This window comes from Hordeum vulgare, chromosome 5H (assembly GCF_904849725.1).
Source record: "Hordeum vulgare subsp. vulgare chromosome 5H, MorexV3_pseudomolecules_assembly, whole genome shotgun sequence".
NCBI lineage: Eukaryota > Viridiplantae > Streptophyta > Magnoliopsida > Poales > Poaceae > Hordeum > Hordeum vulgare.
This window is the reverse complement of record NC_058522.1, coordinates 30345291-30355295: the sequence shown is the minus strand read 5'-3', so window position 1 is coordinate 30355295 and position 10005 is coordinate 30345291. Positions and strand designations below refer to the sequence as shown.

The window sequence follows — 10005 nt, the reverse complement described above, 5'->3', positions numbered from 1 at the left end:
AGGCATCATCGTGTGTGAGCGGTGAAGAGTTTGCCCACACGACCCGCAACGCGCGGTTGCCATCTGCGTCGTGTGGGCAGACTATTTTCTGTCCATAGAATAACCACCTAGTCCATACCCCAATGGATGAACTGTTCTTCGCCCACACGATTTTCGTACGTTGCTAGATGACAACTATAGTTGTGCGTATGTGGCAACTAGGTAAACACACATGACAACTATGATTCCTTACTAGATGACAATTGCAGTTGCGCGTACGTGACAACCAGATAAATACACATGGCAACTATGATTAACCATACATGGCAACTATGGTTGAACCACACGTGACAAGTAGGTAAACACATATAACAACTATCCTCGGATAACTAAAGTGTCAACCGTGGATAACTATAGTTAATCAAAACAGAAAAAATTATCATGCTTTTACAACTACATTTGCCATACTGAATAACTAAAGCTATCATCCCAAAAGGTAACTAAACTAACGTAGCTGTATTAGAACGTGTGAGCAGATTTGTTTCGTGCCACACACACGGGCGAGAATGAGTAGTACTTGTTGGACGTGTAACACGAAGTAGCTGTGTCATACGTGTGGACAGTTCTAATGTTCACCCACACATAACCGGTGTGGGTTGCTTCCGCGTGCATCATACATGTTGTGTGAGCGGATATCTAATATGACACACGTGTGATGAATATTGGTTCCTATATAAAGTGTTTTAAAGACTTAACACGTTTACAAAACGTTTTAAATACTATACTGATGTCAAAAACATTTTTGTATCATGAGATGGAGGGAGTAGCAGAAACCAAGTACTGAGTGGAGTCTGCAGCTCGACCACAAGCTCAAGTCAAATTGAGCTCATTTGTTTTGAAAACGAGCTGAGTCAAGCCAAGTCTACATAGCTTTGACTCGACTGGTTTGCAACCCATTTGCGAATAGAGAGTTAAGGAAACTGCAAATTAAGTATCAGCCGTTCTGATGATCAACTGAATTTAAAGAGACAGTTACTCATCACAATAACTCAATTTAATAATGGAATAATAATCAGAAATTAACAAAGTATTTCGTGTTAGCCAACCGAGCATATTAATTTTGGTCCCTTCACTTTACAACATTTAACGTCCAGTGATCTGTTCTTCCACTACCGTGTTGCTTCGCATCGACACCGACTTCTCCGTCGTCGTGTCAGTTCCGCTGCTGCCGCCAGCGCCGGTGGCACCAGTAGACAACGTGGAACTTGAACCATAACCAGCAGCGGCACGTACACGAAGGTCGCCACCGGCATCCTCTCCGGGAGGGTCGGCAGAGGCTGCTCGCGCCGCAGCACGCCGACGGCCTGCCTGATGGACGGCCTGAGGCTCCGGTCAGGGTGCGCGCACCAGAGCCCGACGACCACCACGCGCTCCATCTCCTCGCCGTCAAACTCCCCTAACAGCCGCGCATCAACGGCGTCGAGAACCCTTCCCACGCCGTACAATGCCCAGACCCGCTGGGCCAGGTGGACCATCTGCTCCTCTTCTGCCATTGCCAGAGGCCGCCTGCCGCAGGCAATCTCGAGGAGCACGACACCGAAGCTGTACACGTCCGACTCGGCGCTGGTCCTGCCGGTGGTCATGCACTCCGGGTCCATGTACCCCATTGTGCCGGCGAGCACCGTGGTGTGCGAGCCCCGGCTGTGGTCGACGAGCCTCGCCAGCCCGAAGTCGCCGAGCTTGGCGGTGAAGGAGGCGTCCAGCATGATGTTGCTTGGCTTGATGTCTCTGTGCAGGACGCACTGCTCCCACTCTTGGTGAAGGTACAGGAGGGCTGAGCCCAATCCCAGCACAATCTCGTGCCTGGCCGGCCATGGCAGCACGGCTGCGTTCTTGCCGCCGTAGAGGTGCGTGTCGAGGCTGCCGTTGGGCATCAGCTCGTAGACAAGGAGCAGCTCTCCACCGCCGTGGCACCAGCCGATGAGCTGCACCAGGTTTCGGTGCCGGAGTCGGCTTATGATCGTCACTTCCGAGGCGTACTCCTTCTTCCCTTGCTTGGAACCTTTGGACACTCGCTTGATGGCCACATCAAGGTTCATTTCCTCGAGGTATCCTCTGTACACGGAGCCGAAACCCCCTTCCCCGAGCTTCTTCTCGTCGGAGAAGTTGTCGGTGGCAATGGCCAGCTCACCGTAGTGAAATCTCTTGGGCCCAGTCCCTTTCTCGAAGTCATCTTCCATGGCTGGGTCGTCGCCGTCGGAGAATTTGCCATCTTCCGGCTCTTGGCCCTTTGCCTTCTTAGCGACAGTGATTGGATGCTTTTGCCGTCGTCGGAGAAGGAGACAGACCAAGAAGCCAACCAGAATGATCAAGAACGAAACGGTACCGATGGAGATGCCGATCAGGAGCCTTGTTCTTGAAGAAGACGATGTTTCTGCCACAGAATTCCAAGAACAATAGAGATTAATATCTCATTGGAGAGTATACGGAGTATATGCGAAAGAAGGCTACCCCAAACCTGCAAAGACTGACCTCCTGGCTTTGGAGACGACGGTGGCGGGGGTTCTGCTACAGGCGGAAGGGTTATGTCAAAGGAGCCGATCTGGTAGCGCACGTAGCAGCTGTATGCCTTGACGGCGCCACCGGTCTCGTTCCGGAACAGCTCCGGTAGTTTGCCGACCAAGGAGGAGAGGCACCGGCTGCACTCGCTCGTGTTAAGGTTCCTCGTGCACTGCGCCAGCCCAAACACCCGCCATGAAGCATCATATGGCGTGCTTCCATTCGCTGCCCGTGACAGCGACCCAGCGGCCTGTCCCGTGAGATCGACCATCAGAGGAAGCCACGCCCTGGCCATGGCCGCCGGGTCGACTGGGATGGGAGTGGTGTACTTCACATAGAAAGGGGTGTCGAGGTCGGCCATGGAGGCAAAGGGCGACGCCGGTGAGTACCGGAATATGCACGCATCGTATGCCACGCGCACGTCCCGGCTGCCAGGGCACAAGGTCATGATCCCCGCCGGTGCTCCGTTGAGGCATTCCAAGCACTCCGCCGCGCCGTAGTCAGCATAGCACATGATGAGGGTGAAGACCTGGTCAGGAGATCCCGAGTCCCCCGCCATGCCGATGTAGAACCCCCAGTTTCTGCTGGCGTTCACGGGGAGGGCGATGAGGAGCTCGTCGAGGTTCTTCTTGAACTGGCTGCCATCAGTGTAGTTGCCAGTGGTTGAGCAGGAAGGGTTCACTGGAGCCAGGAACTTGTCCTGCTTGCCAATTGCGGCAGCGGCGCCGAGAGATGCAACAACGGCGAGGAGGATGACAAGGCTGGAATCCATGGACGGCGGCCAGCCGGCAGGGATTAGCTTATGCTGATGCTTTGGATCCTAACAAACAAAGTTAACTTATCTGTATTACTCTCATTTCTAACTGTGATTAGCTTATATACTTGCACCTACCCGACCAAGATTAAGAGCATCTCCAACAGGCGTCCAACGCGCGACGCGCCCGTCAGGTTTGGTGCGACGCGCGGCGCTAGCTCCAGCAGCCGCGCTGTTCAGCGCGGGCGCGTAGCTCCAACAGCGCGCTAAAATGCAGCCTCACATCTATACTTATACTAATTTGAGACTCCCAAGAAATTACCACATTAATTAGATTTTACGAGCCGTTAATCTGGTGGGACCGAATTATTACGGTGTAGATCGACTCACAGAAAAAAAAAACATATATCTCTCGACTCACAGAAAAAAACAGATATCTATCTCTCTCGCATGTTTTTTTTTTAAATATCTCTCTCGCATATACCTCTCTCCCATGATATGAAGTCATTCAATCTCCCAACCATCTAAAAAATGTCAGCCCTAGCCGTCGAACGAAGCAACATGTGATCCCTCTTCCCCATGTGTCCAGCGTTGGTTGCTCCCCCAAATTGCTTCTCCTCTATCCGTCTTGATCAGTTGCATGTGAAGCACTGCATCCAAGCGATCAAATTTCAGCATCATAAGTAGGTATACTTCGTGCAGAGGCTTGCATGTGCATGCGACTGCATACATATACGTGGTAGATGTTGTTTAACTGTGGCATGTATGGTGGTAGCATGGCAGCCGGTGACACCGGTGGGACGACGCTTTGCCCATGAACCTTCAAACAACTCGCGGCACAAAGATTTACCTGTTTGATGTGGTCAAGTTGGTCCTCGGTTGTCCCTTTCAACCTCCACAGGCAAGTAATCTGCCCTCACTTTTTTAATTCCCTTATTTATTTCCAGTCAGTTGGTCTCATGAGAAATCCAAATAAATTCTCTTTATACCTAGCGTCTGATAAAAAACAAATTCACCATGTACATGTCCATCCAATTCAGCATGTCTAGACTTGATTATGTTATATGGATAGGAGCAGATTCAGTAAGTGGCGGAGCCAGCATCAAAACAATGGGTGTACAGAGCTCACCAAATATTTGTCAAAAAATTCTACTAATTCGATTGGTTTCTTTCTTCTGCAGTGTATTATCCCCTAATAATCTTCTGACAATGCAACGAATGAGGATGTGTTGTTCTGTCTCTAACAGTGAGGTTGTCCAGTGGACGAACTGTGGACTGGTGACACGGTGATCCCATCTCTATTCTTGATCCTTCAAATTAATGAAATCCATCACGGAAAAAAGAATCATGCAATCGGCATAATCCGTAACATATTCAACTGATGTTGTTTAGAAGATTTGAATGGTTTATATGTTTCGTTCAAGTATGTGCTAAAGCTCTGATTATCTGCCCGTACATCTGTGGTTATCCTTCATGTCAGAATTATGTGAAGACGGTATGATGATTAGGGTTCGAACATTCTCAATATATTACACAACTAGATTGTATACTTATTATTAGATCATGTAGTTAGATTTTAAACCAACTGGTCATACATGCAGCTCAAGTGCAATTTGAGCTGCACATGTTCCTTAGTTGCATGGTTCTGTGATGTATGAAAAAAGGGATTCATAATTTGGTGATTAAGTAGGACCGCAAACATGACCATTTTTCTTTTGTATTTCTAGACTAGGGAACCATGTTTTTTTTGGAGTAATGGAACCACGTTTCTGCATTGCAGCACTGAATTTTGTTTGGATGATGTCGCAGCTTTTCCAGGGTTCAGTGTACAATTTTGTTTGGATGATGTCGCACCTACATTTTTCCTTAATTTTTGGCTAGATGTTGGATGAAATTCCTGCAAGTCAAAATAATTTATTTCATTACGAGATATACAAGTGAAAGTCTAAGGAGAATCTATGAACGACCATCAGGTTCTATGATAAATTTGGTTGTGTGAGAGAATGGTGTGCAGTCAACGGTAACAAGACCTGATCAGCAGGTCTGCGAGATGCATGGGTATATGGTATGTACTACTCTACAAGCAAAAATAAAGTGCATCGCCTATTTATGTTGAATGTGAAAATAACTGATTATTATATGTACCGGAGATTTTAGTGGTTATTTTTGACAGTGAAGTAATTATTGTTCTGGTAAAAGTGGTGGCGTCAAACCTCTACAGAACTAGAATTAAGAATTGGAGGAAATATTATTTTTTTGCACTTGCTAATATGGTAATCTGCATGTACGATTATAGAATTGGTCTATTTATTATCTATAATCAGCGCGAAAAAGATTTGAGTGGAATTACGTTCACAAGGGTTTCTACATTCATTTGCGTTTAAAACTTTCTTTAGACGATTGTCTTTATGTCATGCAATAGAGTGACAAGGTCACTCTTCATATCTATAACGAGATTAAAAGGAGTACTACTATGATATATTTAAGGAATTTTCTGGATGTAATTATGAACTACAAAAGGGTTTACATCATAAGACAGGTGTCTATATGTTAACTCATAGAGGAAACAAGGTTGTTTTCATATTATTGTTGCATATCACGGGTTTTATTATCAGCCAATTACATGGAAGTAGTCATTTTGATCATATCTGAAGTTGTTACTGTGATCCATATAACATAAGAGAAGGAGCAGAGATCCATCATATATGTGAAGATGTACGATCGTTCTTTTCTGTAGTTTATATATGCTTGGTTGGATGCTATCTACCATAATTCGTTTTTGTTAGATATTTTTAGGTACAAATGGTATATATCATTGCATCATGAAATACCAAGAGGTGAAATATAGATAATTGGCTACACCCAGAAGGAAAAATATTACACATTTATGCATAGGTAAGATAAGACCACATTTTAATTATTCTCTTTCATAATTTGAGTTTGAAATTTCTCAAACTGACATGCCATGATGTCCATGTTATTTTTTATTGGACTTTATCATGCCTGAGCATGTTATTATAAGGTTTTCAATCTTCCATTTGTGGTTAAATGGAAGTATTACCATGAAAACCATGACAACAAGGGACGTGATATGGGATATCGGCAAATAAAATAAGAGCCACGTACCTGGAGCCTGATAAAAAAGAGAGAACAAAAAAAGTATTTTGAAACCTCAAAAAAACAAACAATTATACATGTAAGAATAATGTGTAGTAGTATATGCGTACAAAGTTTTATTAATATACCTTTGCATCCGAGGTGAATGAAATAGAAGGGCAAATATATGGATCGATCTAGACTCACCTTTTTCATTTTTGGAGCCACAAATTTGCCCTTTCGCGTAGCTTACAAATGACTGTATTTGTAAGAAAAATATTACAATATGTCGAAACATCAATAATTTTTCGTGCATTTTTCAGCACCAACCCTTTTAAAGTGCATGCTTATGTTTTAAAACTTTGTGAATTCCAGTAGTGCTTCATAATATACCTAAACCTAGACCGTGCGAATGCACGGGTTGACGACTAGTTTCTTGTAATTTGGACATAAAATAAATTCCACACGTTCACAAAACAAAGACATGGCATCTAATTTAAATCACAAACATCATTCAACTAAAAGTTTAAAATAAATAGTTTAATTTATTATTACAACTCAAACAAATAGTTTCATGAAATACAATACAACAATACAACAAATAGTACAATGCACAAATCATGATGCTCTTTGGCGGACATTCCAAGCCCACCACTCCTCAATGAGATCATTCGTGAGTTCATTATGCGCTGCTCGACGCGTAATGGCATGATATGAGGCAACAAAACGGGCCACCCTTTCAACCCTCCGCCGCACTCGTACGGGATGTCCCAAGAGCTCATACTGAGAGTAGTCTACATCTTGACCACGCTCATTCTCGATGATCATGTTGTGCATGATCACACAAGCGTGCATAATGTACCAAAGCATTTTTTGATCCCAAAATCTAACCGGTCCTCTCACAATAGCAAATTGTGCTTGCAAAATCCCAAAAGCTCTCTCCACAACTTTTCTTGCTGCCGCTGAGCATTGTGAAAATCAATATATTTCTTACCTTCCAGGTTTTTCAACGGCTTCACAAATGTTTCCCACTTTGGGTAGATGCCATCCACAACATAGTAGCCATAGTTGTATGTATGGTCATTAGCTACAAACTGCATCAGTGGCAGTTCACCATTTGCAATCTTATTCATCAGTGGTGAGTGGTGACTGGTTGACAACGTTGAAGTCATTCAAAGATCCAGGCATTTCAAAAAAAGCATGCCAAATCCAAGTCCCTTGATCGACCACCGCTTCAAAGATTATAGTGAAACCCTTTTCTTGTCCGTGGAATTGGCCATGTCATGCCTTTGGGCAATTCTTCCAACTCCAATGCATGCAATCTATTGAGCCAAGCATACTTGGGAACCCACGAGCTTTGTTCATCTCCAATAGGCTTGCGACGTCTTCAGCATTGGGAGTTCTCACGTACTCCGGGCCAAAAACTTTCCGACTGCGAAGCGTTTGACACACATGATGGCTTGGATCTCACCCATGGCCAAGTGATCATCAACTAGATCAACGGGAATACCTTATGCCAACATACACAAAGCAGCTGTCACCTTCCGAAAGGTGCTATGCCCGAGCTCTCCGGCGGCATTCCTCCTCTGCTGAAAAAATCGGTCATGGCTCGCTAGTTTCTCTGCAATGTGTCTGAACAACTCGGTGCTCATCCTAAACCGGCGACGAAAGTACGACTCGGGGTATGTGGGATTATCCACAAAATAATGCCTCATCAATCTGTTGTGGGCATCAATCCTATCCCTCCAAATTTCTGCCGACCCATAACTGAACCACCGTGCTTCGATTTTTTATTGATGTGCATAGCTAGGATCATTGCAAGATCCTCCTCTTCTTCCATATCAAATTCTTCTTCGAAAGAATCATATGACGAACTCATCTAAAATGTTCAAAACTAGGCTATAAACAACATGCACCAAATTTCATGTAAAAATGTGAAGTTGGAAGCAATACATACCTTGCGGGCCTTTTGTCGAACACCTTGCGGGCGCCAAGCGGCAATGGGCGGCCGGGCGCTGTTCGTCAGAGGACTGCCGCGCGCGACGTGCGGCGCTGACGAGAGAGAGAGAGGGAGGAAGCCGTGGCCGCGCGGGAAGAGACCGGGGAAGCGCCGGAACGGTCGCCGGAAAAATGGGATGGCGCGGGCGACGACGGTGGCGAGGCTAGATGGGTAGGTGAAGTTTCGCGCGAGCACTCGAGAGTTCAGCGTGCGAGAGCGGGCGCAACAAATAAGCGGCGCGCGATGACGTTTCCTCCGGCGCGCTGAATTACATCTGGCGCGTGCGTGATTTTACGCGTCCGCTCGAGCGTCCGAAACGGTAGCGCGCGTTAAAAATACTACTTTTTCAAACGCGGCGTCTATATAGGGGGGCTGTTGGAGATGCTCTAAGCTCATGCACGCCATACTTTATATTTTGTTGGAGATGATGAAGTAGAATATGTCCGAGGCAGATGCATACTTTGGAGCTTGCGTAATGCCAAATGTCATATGAGGGGTGTTCCTTTGCCGGCCTATTTTTGGTTTACATCATGTCTAGTATTTGCCCCGGTCAGTGTCAAAAGTATTAGTATTTGCCCCAGTCACTATCCCTTCAGTGATGCCAAACTAGGCAGAAGACCTTGGGGTCTGGGGAACTAGCGATTTCAGTTCAAAAGTCTTTACCTTGTTTCACACTTCTCCACTCCTCATGCTGCTTGATTATATGCTTCTCCTATATACATGTCTCCAGAACCACATGTACATATCCCTAAATTTGATAGGATACTGGAGCTGGATTCCATATCATACGAATTCTGGTCTTAGGTAGCTATTACATGAGGATACACGAATTTGGTGGAGGGGAATAGTGGGGGATGAAGAACAGAAGAGGGTAGCCGCCGTCGTTGTCGTTGCCCTAATCCACCGGATGCATTGCCCGTCGCTCTCGCTGGAATAAGTAGGTGGCCCTCACTTGGACCAGACCGGGCCGAAGTAGTAGGAGTTGGGCTGCTTGGCCCGTGCGGGCCTCGAAGCTGTGGTAGCCTGTTGGGGATGCGGGTCCCCCATGTCAGGGTCGCTGACATTCCCCTCTTCTTGAGCTGAGGCTTGTCCCCAAGCCTCGGCGTGCGGAAAGCGCGCCAGCAGACTTGCTTTGTCTTTCCAGGTTTGTCCCAACGCTGAAGAAGCGGACCACTGAATCTTCACTTGTTCGTGCACGCCGTCCTTGTGCTTGCGCCATCGGGTTTGCAAGACTGCTATGGGAACAACCAAGTCATCAGATGAATGAGGCAGATGAGTTTCAATTGTCGTACCCGGAAGAAGAGCGCGACGGAGCAGCGACACGTGGAACACCAGATGCACCGTAGCTTGTGGAGGCAGCTGAAGCTTGAAGGCAACTTCATTGATTTTGGCGACAATCTGGAACGGCCCGTAATACTTGAAGGCGAGCTTGTGATTCGCCCGAGGAGCAACAAATGTTTGGATATATGGTTGTAGCTAGAGGTAGACATGCTGACCAACAGAGAAGGTCCGGAATGAGCGTTTCTTGTCAGCTTGTTCCTTCATAATTTGACGGTCCCGGCTGAGGTGCTGTTGCAGGAGATCTTGCACCAGAGCCCGCTCGTCAACCCATGACTAC

At 46.3% G+C, this 10005-nt stretch overlaps 1 pseudogene; it reads right to left on the bottom strand.

Annotated features, from left to right (window-relative positions):
• Nucleotides 1–1122: 1122 nt before the first annotated feature.
• Nucleotides 1123–3310, bottom strand: LOC123396506 (annotated as a pseudogene).
• Nucleotides 3311–10005: the final 6695 nt, after the last annotated feature.